The sequence below is a fragment of the Heterodontus francisci genome, chromosome 4 (assembly GCF_036365525.1).
Source record: "Heterodontus francisci isolate sHetFra1 chromosome 4, sHetFra1.hap1, whole genome shotgun sequence".
Lineage (NCBI taxonomy): Eukaryota > Metazoa > Chordata > Chondrichthyes > Heterodontiformes > Heterodontidae > Heterodontus > Heterodontus francisci.
In genome coordinates, this window is record NC_090374.1 from 197059836 (window position 1) to 197076995 (window position 17160).

A 17160-nucleotide genomic window follows, 5' to 3' on the forward strand; every position below is an offset into this window, starting at 1 on the left:
TATGGGCAGTCTGTGCTAATTCTCGCAATACTCGATCGACTTGCTGAGTCTCAGCCAGGGAAAATCCATTAGATTTATTCCCTGGTCTCCCAGATTTCCAAAGAAAGTCTCAGACAGGCAAACCTCATGGTCATCTGCCTGCAGTGCTAATTTAGTCTCCTCTGGGGGAGCTGGTTTGATCATAGCTTGATCCACTACACATTCAGGGAAACTGAAGGGGTCGGTCTCCTGCCATGGCCCTGTCTCTCTGACCTCGTGCAGCCTTTCTTTCACTATTGGGGGGGCTACCACCTTCACCCCCACCAGATCAATTACCTAGGCAAGGGTTAACCCCATCCACAGGCAAACTAGGACAATCCCTACGGTCACTAATCCCGAAACTAGGTCGCACTCCAGGTGCACCCAGTGTACAGGTACAGGCATACACTGCCCTCCCATACCATTCACCACCATTCTGGTGTTCACTGCACTCTCTGGGGGAAAGGTCAGGCCTTTTCCCAGTAAAAGGGATCTAGTAGCCCCTATGTCCCTGAGAATTACTATGGATTTGCTTGCCCCACTCGAGGGGTATGGGGTTACTTTCCCTTCAGACACGAAACCCTGATAATCTTCAGGAATCCTATTAATTTTTCCTGCACTGGCCATAGTAAGCTTCCTGGGTTGCACTCTTACTGCAGTTAAAGCCACACCTTGTTCTGTGCTTTCCATCAGTTTCACTTCTTCACTGAACGGGTGTACCCTCATTAACCCTACCAGTTTCCCCTTTAGTTTCCAGCAGTCAGCTTTTAAATGCCCTGCTTCATTACAATGGAAGCACACAGGTCTCCCGGTCTCACTCTTGCTCACAGCACCTTCCTTTTTGGCTGGAGGAGGGCCCCTGTGTCTCCTGCTTTTCTTTCTCTCCCAGGACTGCCTGGGCTCCTATCACCTTCCCAACCTTTGTCCTTTTCCGATTTGTGGGGGTGATTAGGAAAGGCTCTCCCTTGGGAAACCTACTTATAAATTAAAGCAAACGTATCGGCCAGAAAGGCCACTTGCTGGTCTCCCTGAACCCGCTACTCCTCTACATGGGTCTTTATTGAGTGTGGGATAGAGTTTTTTAATTCCTCTAACAGAATTACTTCTCTGAGAATCTTATAGCTGTGCTGTATTTTAAGAGCCCTCAGCCACTGGTCAAAAGCCAGCTGCTTACTTCTTTCAAGCGCCAGATAAGTTTGATTAGCTTGCTTTTGAGGGTTCTAAACTTTTGGCGGTAGGCTTCAGGTACTAATTCATATGCTCCGAAGATAGCATTTTTGGTCAGTTCGTAATTTGATGAACTCTCATCTGGCAACAAGGACTAAACCTCATGGGCTTTTCCAGTTAGCTTGCTTTGTATTAAAAGAGACCAGGTCTCGGCTGGCCATTTTAGCTGGCTTGCCAGTTTCTCAAAAGACACAAAAAACGCTTCCACATCTTCCTCATTGAATTTTGGAATTAGCTGAGTGAGTTTTAGCAATTTTGTACCCAACCCTGAATTATGCTCCTTTATAGCGGCCATGCTTTCATTGGGATCACTCTGTCGCCCCTAGTTAACCCAAGTCACTTCAACTCTCTTTCTTGGCATTCTTTCTGGAATATTCTTTCTCTCTGTCTCTCTCTCCTGCCTTTCATTCTCTTCACGTTACTTTTGGAAGGTTCTCTCTTTCTCCCTCTTCTGCCTCTCTCTTTTTCTCTTTCCTCTAATTCAAGTTTCCTCTGTTCCAATTGTATCTTTGCTAGCATTGCCCTTTCGGAGTCTGCTTCTAACCCTGTTTCTTCTTCTTCAGATTCAAGGGAAAAATGGTTGGCCTCTAGCCTTAGGAGTTCAGACTTCCTAGCATTGCCACGTACAGTGATCCCACACTGCTCAGCCATTGTCCTCAACTCCTCCATAGACAGTGCTTTTAACTTATCCCAAGTTACTTCACCCTGGCTTGGAGAGCTACTCGCTTCAGTTGCAGACATGTTAGTATTCAAGCACACACAACCACAAGAAAACCTGTATTGAAATCTTGCTCTTTTGATTGGAAACAATTTGGCTTCTCACTTCCAATTTCTCTCATTTGTCTGTGGGTAAAATCCTGGACGCTAACACCCAAATTTCTGTTTTGACCAGTTGTATCATGGGGTCCCTTTTAGCCTTCACCTGGCCTTACTGTAACAGGGTTTTGTTTTAACCACACTGTGTTTTGTGCTCCCCCTTGGTGAATCCTTGTTAACTGCTTTCCAATTATAAGGCAAAGAAATGAGCACAAACATGCTTTCTTAGGTTTAAAGAAGAAAGTAAAATTTATTAAAACTTAAACTTAAACTCCAATTCAGTTAATGGCTACGGATACACGCTGTGCCCCACGCTAGCATGCCTACACGATAGGCATCTGGAAATAGAGACAGAACAGAGCAGAAGAAAAATAAAGTAGAGAGGTTTGAGGCAATATCTGAAGAGGGGTTTTTGTTACTGTACTTCGAGCTCGCTGTAGTCCTTGCTTGTAGTTCGATCTTGCTTTTTGTTGGGTCCCAGTATACTTCTTAAACCTTGTTCACTGTAGGAGAGTTTTCTCTCTTGGGGTTCATATGTCTTCAATGGGTCTTCAGTTCTGTGAGAAAGAGATAGAAGCAGACAGGAAAGGCTGCACCGAGCCAGCACGAGAGGTCTTTTCAATCCAGGAGCGAACAGCTTTCTCAGTTCCCGTTCTCTGTGGCAAGTTCAAATGCAAAAAACTCAGGTTTCCCAGCAGGTTAGTCATGTGACTAGGGAGTGTGACCACGTTCGTTTGTGTATTCGGCCAACTTAGCAGTCAACCTGGAATGCAAGCTCCTCCACCCTCAACGTCTGGTCTTCAAAAGTCTATTGTGGATTAAATCTTTTGTTCCAACACTGTCGGCTAGTATGCAAAAAATGTCTTTCCAGCCAGGGGCTTGGCAACCCCTTGTAATAGACCTTCTTTTCTTCCCAACAACAATTTTAAAATTTAATGTCCATGTGGCAAAATTAATGTGCCTCATTCTTGGCAGGTGGGGGCCTGCATGACAATGATGAAAGAAGTAGATAGAGTAGATAGGGGGAAACTACTGCCTTTGGGAAAGTCCAGAACAAAAGGGTACAATCTTACAATTAGAGATAGACCATTCAAGGGTGCCATGAGAAAGCACTTCTTGATACAAAGTGTACTGGAATCTGGCATTCTCTCCCCTAAAAAGCTGTTGTGTTAGATCAATTGAAAACTTCAAAACTGAGATTGATATATTTTTGTTAGGCAAGGGCATTATAGGCTGCAGAGCCAAGGTAGAGTTAAGGTACAAATACAGCTATGATCTAATTGAATGGCAGAACAAACTCAAGGGGCTGAATGGCCTACTCCTTTTCCTATTACTCTTGTTTACAAACTGTATACTGTACAGCACCACAGGTCATGAGTTTAGTCATAAATACAGGCATGATTAAAGCAGCTGTATTTTTAGTACTTAAAATACCTATGGAGCAAGTATTGCTTTGGTCACATGTAGTAATTCTACCATAAACATATTTGAGAAAGCTTTCTGTTTGCTATGTCTTCCACAATAACAGCTGCAAAATTCAGCTCTGCAGAGCCAGTGATTTTGCTGCTATGGGTACAGGTTGAGGTAAAAAGTGCCAGGGGGGGCCGCTCCTGACAATCAGTGTATTGTGGAGGGCAATAATGCAGGGATCCAGCGTGTGCATGCTCTGGAAGTATGTAGAGTGGGCAGATTGTGACTTCAGGTAGCATCTAATACTGATTTGACTCAACCCCGCCACTCTCACTCATGCCCTCTCTTAAACACACGCATCTGAACAGGCATCAGCTGCATGAGGAACCTCATAGCAGCACTACTTAAATACATCACCATCCAACTTACGGATGAGGTGCTTTTGACTACCTACATGCTATTGCAGAGTTAGTAAAGTACAGTGTTTTTGGAGGAGTTGTGAGAGGTTGTTTAAGTCCAAAGGGAGTGTGGGTGCGTGGAAAAGTTGGAGTGTAGCTTATTATTTTACTTAGTTTTTACTTTTACTTCAGTTTTTTTTAATTCATTCATGGGTGTGGGCATCGCTGGCTAGGCCAGCATTTATTGCTCAGCCCTAATTGCCCTTGAGGAGGTGGTGGTGAGCTGCTTTCTTGAACCGCTGCAGTCCATGTGGGGTAGGTATACCCACAGTGCTGTTAGGAAGGGAGTTCCAGGATTTTGACCCAGCGACAGTGAAGGAACGGTGATATAGTTCCAAGTCAGGATGGTGTGTGTCTTGGAGGGGAACTTGCAGGTGGTGGTGTTCCCATGCATTTGCAGCCCTTGTCCTTCTAGTTGGTAGAGGTCGGGGGTTTGGAAGGTGCTGTCGAAGGAACCTTGGTGTGTTGCTGCAGTGCATCTTGCAGATGGTACACACTGCTGCCACCGTGCATTGGTGGTGGAGAGAGTGAATGTTTGTGGATGGGGAGCCAATCAAGCAGGCTGCTTTGTCCTGGATGGTGTCGAGCTTCTTGAATGTTGTTGGAGCTACACCTATCCATGCAAGTGGAGAGTATTCCATCACACTCCTGACTTGTGCCTTGTAGATGGTGGACAGGCTTTGGGGAGTCAGGATAACAAAGTTAAGATAATAGAGTTAAGACAATAAAGTTAACCTTTTTCTTTATTAAATTCAAGAAAACCTGTCCGGTTGGTTCTTGTTATGATCATAGCAAGTAAGTAATCAAACACCTACTGAATTGGCCAGTACATTCACTTTAAGAAAGAAGTAAACCTGTTGTGGTCAAACAAGGAGAGGGAGAAGAGGGAAGCCCTTTGACCCCTCCTCACCTGACCGTAACACTTGTTTATTGACAGTACGGGAGGAGTCACCTGACTGCTACTCCTTTTTGTCTATTCTATAGGTGTGATTCAGTTTAACAGTTGACTTTTATCGTCCTAATTCTTCCAGTTCATTGTTTATTTCATCATGGCTCCTTCCAAGTATGACAGGAACATTTTCAAAAAGGAGAATGGATGGAATTGGAGGCAAGCCCTTGATATGCTTAGAGAATATGTTAGGAGGTAGGAGACAAATAGTCGGGATAATGGGTATAACTTCAAATTGGCAGAATGTGACTCGTGGGGCCAGATCTTACCGATCACGTGGAGAACCTGACGGCAGGGTTATATCCAGGTCGGATGGCCGCACGGGCAGGTGCCGGGACTTCATCACCGATTTTGCCATGTAGAACCAATTAGCAGCTGGCAGACGGGGGAGCTGGACACTCACGGGTGGCGAGTAGAAGCTAGTGTTGGTAGATCACGAGAAGGCGCCAATTTTAAAGAGCAGTCTGCTGCCTTCAGGCAGACGGTAGGCACAGGGTCCAGCAGAAAAGGTGCTGAGCAAGGAATGCTGTGGAGGAATGGCTGCAGTGCAAGGAAGGGTTGCTCCAAGGTTTAGTGACACCTTCCTGGAGGTGGATCCTGCAGGTGGCAAGGGATTGGAGAGAGGTTCTATTTCCAGCTGACGGGAGGAGGAAGCTACTAAGTCTCATGAAAAAGGTATGGCTGGAGGTGGCTGAGCAGGTCAGCAGCCATGGGTGCTCAAAAGGACATGGGTCCAATGCTAGAAGAGATTCAATGACCTGGTGTGGTCTGGAAAGGTGAGTGGCAGTCATAATTACAAACTGGCAGCCTAGATTGAATGAGTAGTTGCCCATGAAATGTGAAGCCATGCATGAGGCATGACCAGGCACCACTGCCTGTGTTGAGCTGCACAGGTTCCACGCACGTGACCCCCATGTCAATCAGAGGTTAGCAGTGCATTAAGATGGCTGAATGTCCACTTGCTGCTGCGTTCCCAGTGCCATGCTGCTGCACATTTACTGTGTCTCAGAGTCTGCAGCACAGCCGGGCCATATGACAGGAATGACACTGCGTATTTATGTGCTTGCAGGAGAAGCGTGCTCACTGTGCTAGGGAACAAAAACAGACAGGAGATGGAGTGCCATTCATCACTGTGGTGACGCCCATGGAAGAGGAGGCAATAGAGATTGGATGGTTTGCTGCAGGGCAGCCTGTCATTGGGGGCGAGATGGGTATGCAGCCCATGGAGAGTGAGTAGGGCGATGGGAGCTTCCATTATTCGTTCAATCATGTGTGAGCTGTGATGCCCTGTGTGGGCTTTTGACACCACTGGACACTCCTGATCAGAGATGAGGGCTCCTGGTACACTGGACACTTCAGAGGGTCCACCACCATCCAGTCCAGCGCCCCCTATACCAGCACAAACATCCTCATGCCAGTGGTCATGGAATGGGTGGCACCAGCTGGTGAGCACTGTACAGAGGCATAGGAGGAGTTATTGGAGGCAGTGACAGCTGTGGCCACTTCCCCTCAAAGTGGTGAGGAGAGGCCCAGCGATGCTCAACTTCATGCAGGTAATGAACCTTGGATGGCATCAGCAAAGTGGCAAATGCTGGCGCATCAGTGTGAAATGTGTGAGCATCTATCAGAGTGTCCCGAGGCTGTACACTCCCATTCGCAAATGATGGAGGAGTCCATCCATGTCCTGAGTGGCACTACATCTCTGGCACGTGAGTGCATGGCCTTCTCAATTGAGAGAGTGGTAACCCTCATGGAGAGCCACATGGAGCATAGCATTGAGTGGATGCAGGAGGTGTGCATAGACCTCCATAGTGTGGTCTCATCCACATGTGGTGTGGAGTGTTGGGTGGGCGAGATGGGCCAGCCACACATGGCCCAGTTTCCACAAGCTGAACTACTCCAGGCAACTATGGGAGTGCATGTCGGGCCTGAAAAGGCTGAGGAAGGGCAGGCTGAAGGCAATGGGGCACATCTCCAGGCTCTTCTGTCGCTGAAGGCTGATCCTTGGTCCCTTCCATGGTGACATGAACACGACATGCTGGTCTGATGATGGAGGTGGCCCCTGCACAGATGCAGGTGGCCCTGAATGTGCAGGGCCCCAACAGATACCCAGAAGAAGTATGCCAAGGCCATCACATGCACTGGAGCAAGAAAGGCAGCAGACTGCCTCCACATCAACCCCAGGCGTAGGGAGAGAACTCCGTAAGGGCACTGCAAGTGAGCACATAAATGCAACGACTAGCACTTGGGGTTTTCACTGGGTGATACATTTTTGATCAATGCAGCAGTATTGCATAATAAAAGAAAAATACTGCAGATGCTGGAAATCTGAAACAAAACAACAAGTGTTGGAAATACTCAGCAGGTCTGGCAACTTCTGTGGAGAGAGAAGCAAAGTTAACGTTTCCAGTCTGTGACCTTTCATCAGAACACAATGAAAGGTCACAGACCTGAAATGTTACCTCTGCTTCTCTCTACACAGATGCTGCCAGACCTGCTGAATATTTCCAGCAATTTCTGTTTTGCTTGCAGCAATATTACATGTTTGATGAGAGTTAAAGCTGTTCTGATGCACTCATTAACAGTTAATGCATTTATTTCTGTACTAGTGGCCCTGACCAGATACAGATGCAATGAGATAGACTCTGTGTAAAGGTGAGCAGCTCATGAGTGGCACCATTGACAGAAGGCATGTTGTGATGATGGAGCCAGAGAAATGGGAAAGGGATTTGACAAGAGGACAACAAGGTTGCCTCAGGGTGAGGACTTATTGTTTTGGTGGCCCATGGCACTGGAACTCTTGAGAAGCGTGTGCTAATGAGAGAGTCGTGAGTCTATCAGGCACGCATGTCACTGCCCAGTGGCCTGTGCACTGCAGCAGCATCTCTGTAGGCTGGTAACTGGAGAGGCTCAACCTCCTCTTCTGAGAATGCCACTTGCTCAGTGTCTTCCTCTAGCTGCAGCACTACTCCCCTCTGGGGTGCCAGATTGTGCCATGCTCAGCAGATGACAATGATGCAGGATATTCTTGATGGTGCGTATTGCAGGGCTCCCTCAAACCTGTTGAGGCATCTGAACCTCACAGTTCAAAGGCCAATTGCCTTCCTGATGGTGGCCCTTGTGGTGGAATGACAGTGGTTGTGTGTGTCCTCTGCCTCTGTGTTGTTTCGTACAAGTGACCCCTTGTCTCCAGGATCCAGCCATGAAGTCATTTGAGTGGCCTGAAGAGCTGAGGCAAATGGGACTGTCAAAGGATGTAGGAGCCACAGCAGCTTCCCAGAACCATGTGTAGACCTGTAGGATCTACTTATGGTGGTCACAGACTAATTGAACATTCAGAGAGTGGAACCCCTTCCTGTTCACAAAGGCACCTGGCTACTCTTTGAGAGCTTTGATAGCCACAGTTGTGCAGTCAATCACCACCTGCACCTGGAGAAATCCAGCCATCGCCCTCTCGGTCTGACTGTTCTGGTCCTGATATATCGGCCAGTCCGGTGGTACATAGTATTTGTCACTTGCTTTATGCAGCAATGTGCTGCGGACTCAGAGGTGGCACAAATATCTCCAGCTGATCCCTGGAACGACCCACAGGTGAAAAGGTTTAGCACCACCAACAAGTAATAATGTCCACATCTTCCCAGTGGCATCAACTCCTGCTCCATCATTCCGCACAGGTCCATCACCACCTGCCTGTAGAGATGCAGTCTTTGGAGACATTGGTGCTCAGACATCTGCATGAAGCTGATCCTCTGACGATAGATCTTTTCAGTTGGGTAGTGCCTTTTGCGACCATGACACTGCCCTCATGCCCTATGCTCCGTCCTTGTCCATGACCCATCGCTTCTTCAAGTCACTGGAGCTCCCCTGGTTGTCACACAGCCGCTCCATGTGGCTGCATTCCTATATCTCTGCCACTTTCCTCCTCAGGATTCAAACTCTCAATGCAGAGCCCCCATTGAGGAATGAATCCTTCAAAGTGACCAGCCTCTCAAGCATTTAGTCCTGCCTCCATTTGGTGCAGTGGACCTGGGAGGCACCCTTCCATTAGTAGCCCTTCACTTTGGTCTTAACCTCTGCATTGGCTCCTACCCCAGTGGCCCTCATTTCTTTGCCACACAGCCTGCCTGTTCCAGCACAAAGCTGCAAGCAATGGCTGCCACTTCCCTCCACCACTCACCTGCCGCTGTGCTCACGCAACCTTTGAGGAGGTGAGCCACTGACGCTCTATGCAACACGTACCCCTTTCAAAATCCCAAATCACTTAAAAAATCGATGTCAATTGGCTGAATAACAGCCTTAATTACCTGTCCACAGCCGTTCAGTGTAAGGCTGATCCTTCTGGCCACGCACTTCTGGGAATTTTGGCTGGCTGGTACGTCGGGAAGCCGGCCTGACACATTCCCATAGCATTTTACCATCCCCCCCCTCCCCACCCACCTCCGGTCCCACCATCATGGAGCCAGTAAAATTCTACCCGTGGTGTCCCTCAGGAATCTGAACTGGAGACTCAGCTTTTCACGACATTTGTAATGATTTCGATGAAGGAATAGAGAGCCATATACCTAAGCTTACTTGATGACACCAAGTTAGCAGAAAATAGCGAAAATGGGAACAATAAGTTGCAAAGGGATATTGATAGATCGAGTGACAAACTATGACAGATGGAGATCAATGTGGGAAAAGGTGCAGTCATCCACTTTGGACCTAAGAAAGATAGATCAGAGGATTTTCTAAATCGTGAAAAGCTAGAAACTGTGCAGGACCAGAGAGATTTAGGAGTGCAAGTTCAGAAATTATTAAAAGCTAGTGAACAGGTTATAAAAAAAAGACAAATAGAATGTTGGCCTTTATCTCAAGGGCCCTGGAGTACAAAGATTTGGAAGTTATGTCACAGTTATAAAAGCCCTGCTTAGACCCTATTTAGAGTATTGTGTTTAGTTATGGACACTGCACCTCAGGAAGGATATATTGGCCTTTGTGTGGGTGAAGTGCAGAGTGGTACTGAGGCTAAAAGGGTTAAATTATGACATCAGCTTGAATGGATTCTCTTGAGAATAAAATATTAAAGGGTGATCTAATTAAGGTGTTTAAGATGATGTTACGACCAAGTGAGAAAGGTATCTAGGGGTCCCTTACTAAGAAAACAGGGTTTTCTTTTAAACACACTGTTTTTAGCTCCTCCTTGGTGAATCCTTGTTCACAGCTTTCCAATTATAAGGCAAAGAAATGAGCATAAACAGGCTTTCTTAGATTTATAGAATAAAAGTAAAATTTATTAAAACTTAAACATAAACTTTAATTCGGTTAACGCCTACGGATACACGCCATGCCCCACGCTAATGTGCATACGTGATACGCACATGCAAATAGAGACAGAAAAGAGCAGACCTATTATTCTTCTTCAACCTTTTTCACTGTAGCAGACTTCTCTCTCTTGGGATTCATTTGTCTTTAATGGGTCTTCAGTTCTGTGAGAAAGAGATGGAAGCAGACAGGAGAGGCTGCAGCAAGCCAGCCAGGAGAGGTCTTTTCAATCCAGGAACAAAACAGCTCAGTTCCCATTCTCTGTGGCAAGTTGAAATGCAAAATGCCTAGCAGGTTAGTCATGTGACGAGGGGGCATGACCACGTTCATTTGTGTATTCGACCATCTTAGCAGTCAACCTGGAATGCGTGCTCCTCCACCCTCAACGTCTGGTAATCAAAAGTCCATTGTGGATTAAATTGGAGCAGGGACTGGTTCTTTTGTTCCAACATTGTCTGCTAGTATGCAAAAAATGTCTTTCCAGTCAGGGGCTTGGCAACCCCTTGTAATAGACCTTCTTTTCTTCCCAGCAACAATTTTAAAATTTAATGTCCATGTGGCAAAATTAATGTGCCTCATTCTTGGCAGGTGGGGGCCTGCGTGACTCGTCGACTTCCAGGGGAATGAAATGCGATTTGAAAGAAAAGCAACGCATTTCATTAAAAGGTTTGAGAGAAAAAAAGATACAGAAAGAAAAACCCTGCATTTCTCTCATTTATTTCCATTCAATCATAGCTCTTAAAGCTTATTAAAATTGTCATTTCTGGGTGCCAGTGCTGCTTTAATTTCCCCTTTTCCCAGTAAGCATGTGGTTCTTTGGGGAAGCTTTTCTTCAGTTTGCCCATTGCCATGACTGCCTCAGGTCTTGGTTCCTGCTGAATGTTTTTTTCAGAAGAGTTAGTCGTGGGCAAGTCTATCCTGAACTCTCTTTCAGTGCTTTGCTGAGTCATGCAGAGGCTTTTGACTTCAGGGGATGGGTGGTTCCCTTTTTCTCTGACTGTGGGGAGGATTCTTTGTTAATCACCTCTTTGCTCTTTGGAAAATTCTTTCCTGCAGGTATGTGTGCAGTCTTGACTGCATTCTCCTGTGGCACTTCAACTAGGTGAGGCATCACCCACATGGTTTCTGTGCCCCCTAGAGGTCTCTCGTTGTCTCTGCAGATTCCTGTAAATGCTGTTAGCAACTCTGGTGGGGTGCTTCTCGAGTCTGCATTTACATAGGAGGATGTAGGGTCTAACTTTTCACATTTCTCAGGGTTGGCTAACCGGACAGTAGGGGTTTTCACCTGGGATTCCTCCCAGAATTTCTTTAACCTGCCCTTTTGGTCGCTTTTTCCCCTTCTCTTTCTAAACTTTTGCCAGCCATGTGCCTGCCTGTCCCCTTTTGTTCTCGGCGGGGGTCCCTTACAGTTCACCAGCCCTCTGCTGGAGGGTTCTCCTAACACTGGTACAGGACCTAGAGGTGCAGGTTTCACTGTAGGTTGGGGTTTTCCCTCAACCTGGCACATGTCGCAACTCCTGCAGTACTCCACCATATCTTTGTGGAGTTTTGGCCAGTCAAACTGCTGTCTTATGCGGGCTTTGGTCTTTTGTATACCGGCATGTACAGCCACTGTTGTCTCGTGGGCCCTACTTAATACTTCTTCCCGATACCTCCGTGGCACCACTAACTGGTGAATACTGTCCACGCCTTGCCCTCAGTTCAGTGAGGAGAACTCCATTTCCTCATGAGTACCTCATTCTTTAAATAGTAGCAATTAGGGACTCCCTCTGCCTCACTTTTAGAATGGGCAGTCTGTGCTAATTCTCGCAATACTCGATCGACTTGCTGAGTCTCAGCCAGGGAAAATCCATTAGATTTATTCCCTGGTCTCCCAGATTTCCAAAGAAAGTCTCAGACAGGCAAACCTCATGGTCATCTGCCTGCAGTGCTAATTTAGTCTCCTCTGGGGGAGCTGGTTTGATCATAGCTTGATCCACTACACATTCAGGGAAACTGAAGGGGTCGGTCTCCTGCCATGGCCCTGTCTCTCTGACCTCGTGCAGCCTTTCTTTCACTATTGGGGGGGCTACCACCTTCACCCCCACCAGATCAATTACCTAGGCAAGGGTTAACCCCATCCACAGGCAAACTAGGACAATCCCTACGGTCACTAATCCCGAAACTAGGTCGCACTCCAGGTGCACCCAGTGTACAGGTACAGGCATACACTGCCCTCCCATACCATTCACCACCATTCTGGTGTTCACTGCACTCTCTGGGGGAAAGGTCAGGCCTTTTCCCAGTAAAAGGGATCTAGTAGCCCCTATGTCCCTGAGAATTACTATGGATTTGCTTGCCCCACTCGAGGGGTATGGGGTTACTTTCCCTTCAGACACGAAACCCTGATAATCTTCAGGAATCCTATTAACTTTTCCTGCACTGGCCATAGTAAGCTTCCTGGGTTGCACTCTTACTGCAGTTAAAGCCACACCTTGTTCTGTGCTTTCCATCAGTTTCACTTCTTCACTGAACGGGTGTACCCTCATTAACCCTACCAGTTTCCCCTTTAGTTTCCAGCAGTCAGCTTTTAAATGCCCTGCTTCATTACAATGGAAGCACACAGGTCTCCCGGTCTCACTCTTGCTCACAGCACCTTCCTTTTTGGCTGGAGGAGGGCCCCCTGTGTCTCCTGCTTTTCTTTCTCTCCCAGGACTGCCTGGGCTCCTATCACCTTCCCAACCTTTGTCCTTTTCCGATTTGTGGGGGTGATTAGGAAAGGCTCTCCCTTGGGAAACCTACTTATAAATTAAAGCAAACGTATCGGCCAGAAAGGCCACTTGCTGGTCTCCCTGAACCCGCTACTCCTCTACATGGGTCTTTATTGAGTGTGGGATAGAGTTTTTTAATTCCTCTAACAGAATTACTTCTCTGAGAATCTTATAGCTGTGCTGTATTTTAAGAGCCCTCAGCCACTGGTCAAAAGCCAGCTGCTTACTTCTTTCAAGCGCCAGATAAGTTTGATTAGCTTGCTTTTGAGGGTTCTAAACTTTTGGCGGTAGGCTTCAGGTACTAATTCATATGCTCCGAAGATAGCATTTTTGGTCAGTTCGTAATTTGATGAACTCTCATCTGGCAACAAGGACTAAACCTCATGGGCTTTTCCAGTTAGCTTGCTTTGTATTAAAAGAGACCAGGTCTCGGCTGGCCATTTTAGCTGGCTTGCCAGTTTCTCAAAAGACACAAAAAACGCTTCCACATCTTCCTCATTGAATTTTGGAATTAGCTGAGTGAGTTTTAGCAATTTTGTACCCAACCCTGAATTATGCTCCTTTATAGCGGCCATGCTTTCATTGGGATCACTCTGTCGCCCCTAGTTAACCCAAGTCACTTCAACTCTCTTTCTTGGCATTCTTTCTGGAATATTCTTTCTCTCTGTCTCTCTCTCCTGCCTTTCATTCTCTTCACGTTACTTTTGGAAGGTTCTCTCTTTCTCCCTCTTCTGCCTCTCTCTTTTTCTCTTTCCTCTAATTCAAGTTTCCTCTGTTCCAATTGTATCTTTGCTAGCATTGCCCTTTCGGAGTCTGCTTCTAACCCTGTTTCTTCTTCTTCAGATTCAAGGGAAAAATGGTTGGCCTCTAGCCTTAGGAGTTCAGACTTCCTAGCATTGCCACGTACAGTGATCCCACACTGCTCAGCCATTGTCCTCAACTCCTCCATAGACAGTGCTTTTAACTTATCCCAAGTTACTTCACCCTGGCTTGGAGAGCTACTCGCTTCAGTTGCAGACATGTTAGTATTCAAGCACACACAACCACAAGAAAACCTGTATTGAAATCTTGCTCTTTTGATTGGAAACAATTTGGCTTCTCACTTCCAATTTCTCTCATTTGTCTGTGGGTAAAATCCTGGACGCTAACACCCAAATTTCTGTTTTGACCAGTTGTATCATGGGGTCCCTTTTAGCCTTCACCTGGCCTTACTGTAACAGGGTTTTGTTTTAACCACACTGTGTTTTGTGCTCCCCCTTGGTGAATCCTTGTTAACTGCTTTCCAATTATAAGGCAAAGAAATGAGCACAAACATGCTTTCTTAGGTTTAAAGAAGAAAGTAAAATTTATTAAAACTTAAACTTAAACTCCAATTCAGTTAATGGCTACGGATACACGCTGTGCCCCACGCTAGCATGCCTACACGATAGGCATCTGGAAATAGAGACAGAACAGAGCAGAAGAAAAATAAAGTAGAGAGGTTTGAGGCAATATCTGAAGAGGGGTTTTTGTTACTGTACTTCGAGCTCGCTGTAGTCCTTGCTTGTAGTTCGATCTTGCTTTTTGTTGGGTCCCAGTATACTTCTTAAACCTTGTTCACTGTAGGAGAGTTTTCTCTCTTGGGGTTCATATGTCTTCAATGGGTCTTCAGTTCTGTGAGAAAGAGATAGAAGCAGACAGGAAAGGCTGCACCGAGCCAGCACGAGAGGTCTTTTCAATCCAGGAGCGAACAGCTTTCTCAGTTCCCGTTCTCTGTGGCAAGTTCAAATGCAAAAAACTCAGGTTTCCCAGCAGGTTAGTCATGTGACTAGGGAGTGTGACCACGTTCGTTTGTGTATTCGGCCAACTTAGCAGTCAACCTGGAATGCAAGCTCCTCCACCCTCAACGTCTGGTCTTCAAAAGTCTATTGTGGATTAAATCTTTTGTTCCAACACTGTCGGCTAGTATGCAAAAAATGTCTTTCCAGCCAGGGGCTTGGCAACCCCTTGTAATAGACCTTCTTTTCTTCCCAACAACAATTTTAAAATTTAATGTCCATGTGGCAAAATTAATGTGCCTCATTCTTGGCAGGTGGGGGCCTGCATGACAATGATGAAAGAAGTAGATAGAGTAGATAGGGGGAAACTACTGCCTTTGGGAAAGTCCAGAACAAAAGGGTACAATCTTACAATTAGAGATAGACCATTCAAGGGTGCCATGAGAAAGCACTTCTTGATACAAAGTGTACTGGAATCTGGCATTCTCTCCCCTAAAAAGCTGTTGTGTTAGATCAATTGAAAACTTCAAAACTGAGATTGATATATTTTTGTTAGGCAAGGGCATTATAGGCTGCAGAGCCAAGGTAGAGTTAAGGTACAAATACAGCTATGATCTAATTGAATGGCAGAACAAACTCAAGGGGCTGAATGGCCTACTCCTTTTCCTATTACTCTTGTTTACAAACTGTATACTGTACAGCACCACAGGTCATGAGTTTAGTCATAAATACAGGCATGATTAAAGCAGCTGTATTTTTAGTACTTAAAATACCTATGGAGCAAGTATTGCTTTGGTCACATGTAGTAATTCTACCATAAACATATTTGAGAAAGCTTTCTGTTTGCTATGTCTTCCACAATAACAGCTGCAAAATTCAGCTCTGCAGAGCCAGTGATTTTGCTGCTATGGGTACAGGTTGAGGTAAAAAGTGCCAGGGGGGGCCGCTCCTGACAATCAGTGTATTGTGGAGGGCAATAATGCAGGGATCCAGCGTGTGCATGCTCTGGAAGTATGTAGAGTGGGCAGATTGTGACTTCAGGTAGCATCTAATACTGATTTGACTCAACCCCGCCACTCTCACTCATGCCCTCTCTTAAACACACGCATCTGAACAGGCATCAGCTGCATGAGGAACCTCATAGCAGCACTACTTAAATACATCACCATCCAACTTACGGATGAGGTGCTTTTGACTACCTACATGCTATTGCAGAGTTAGTAAAGTACAGTGTTTTTGGAGGAGTTGTGAGAGGTTGTTTAAGTCCAAAGGGAGTGTGGGTGCGTGGAAAAGTTGGAGTGTAGCTTATTATTTTACTTAGTTTTTACTTTTACTTCAGTTTTTTTTAATTCATTCATGGGTGTGGGCATCGCTGGCTAGGCCAGCATTTATTGCTCAGCCCTAATTGCCCTTGAGGAGGTGGTGGTGAGCTGCTTTCTTGAACCGCTGCAGTCCATGTGGGGTAGGTATACCCACAGTGCTGTTAGGAAGGGAGTTCCAGGATTTTGACCCAGCGACAGTGAAGGAACGGTGATATAGTTCCAAGTCAGGATGGTGTGTGTCTTGGAGGGGAACTTGCAGGTGGTGGTGTTCCCATGCATTTGCAGCCCTTGTCCTTCTAGTTGGTAGAGGTCGGGGGTTTGGAAGGTGCTGTCGAAGGAACCTTGGTGTGTTGCTGCAGTGCATCTTGCAGATGGTACACACTGCTGCCACCGTGCATTGGTGGTGGAGAGAGTGAATGTTTGTGGATGGGGAGCCAATCAAGCAGGCTGCTTTGTCCTGGATGGTGTCGAGCTTCTTGAATGTTGTTGGAGCTACACCTATCCAGGCAAGTGGAGAGTATTCCATCACACTCCTGACTTGTGCCTTGTAGATGGTGGACAGGCTTTGGGGAGTCAGGATAACAAAGTTAAGATAATAGAGTTAAGTCAATAAAGTTAACCTTTTTCTTTATTAAACTCAAGAAAACCTGTCCGGTTGGTTCTTGTTATGATCATAGCAAGTAAGTAATCAAACACCTACTGAATTGGCCAGTACATTCACTTTAAGAAAGAAGTAAACCTGTTGTGGTCAAACAAGGAGAGGGAGAAGAGGGAAGCCCTTTGACCCCTCCTCACCTGACCGTAACACTTGTTTATTGACAGTACGGGAGGAGTCACCTGACTGCTACTCCTTTTTGTCTATTCTATAGGTGTGATTCAGTTTAACAGTTGACTTTTATCGTCCTAATTCTTCCAGTTCATTGTTTATTTCATCATGGCTCCTTCCAAGTATGACAGGAACATTTTCAAAAAGGAGAATGGATGGAATTGGAGGCAAGCCCTTGATATGCTTAGAGAATATGTTAGGAGGTAGGAGACAAATAGTCGGGATAATGGGTATAACTTCAAATTGGCAGAATGTGACTCGTGGGGCCAGATCTTACCGATCACGTGGAGAACCTGACGGCAGGGTTATATCCAGGTCGGATG